This window comes from Galeopterus variegatus, unplaced genomic scaffold (assembly GCF_000696425.1).
Source record: "Galeopterus variegatus unplaced genomic scaffold, G_variegatus-3.0.2 Scaffold17627, whole genome shotgun sequence".
Classification (NCBI taxonomy): Eukaryota; Metazoa; Chordata; class Mammalia; order Dermoptera; family Cynocephalidae; genus Galeopterus; species Galeopterus variegatus.
In genome coordinates, this window is record NW_007743738.1 from 1 (window position 1) to 209 (window position 209).

The window sequence follows — 209 nt, forward strand, 5'->3', positions numbered from 1 at the left end:
AATTAAGCTCCAATATGAGCTTGGGGGAACAGTCAAAACACAGCAGTTAAATTAAACCTACCATTTTGATAACTTATAGTTATTGCTTTTACCTATTCTTTTTTAAGTTCATTTATCTTTTTTTCTTCTTTTGGAAGGAGATTAATTTTTGTGATTTCATTTATTCTGTCTCCTCTATCAACTTGCTATTTTTACCTCTTTAATAATTG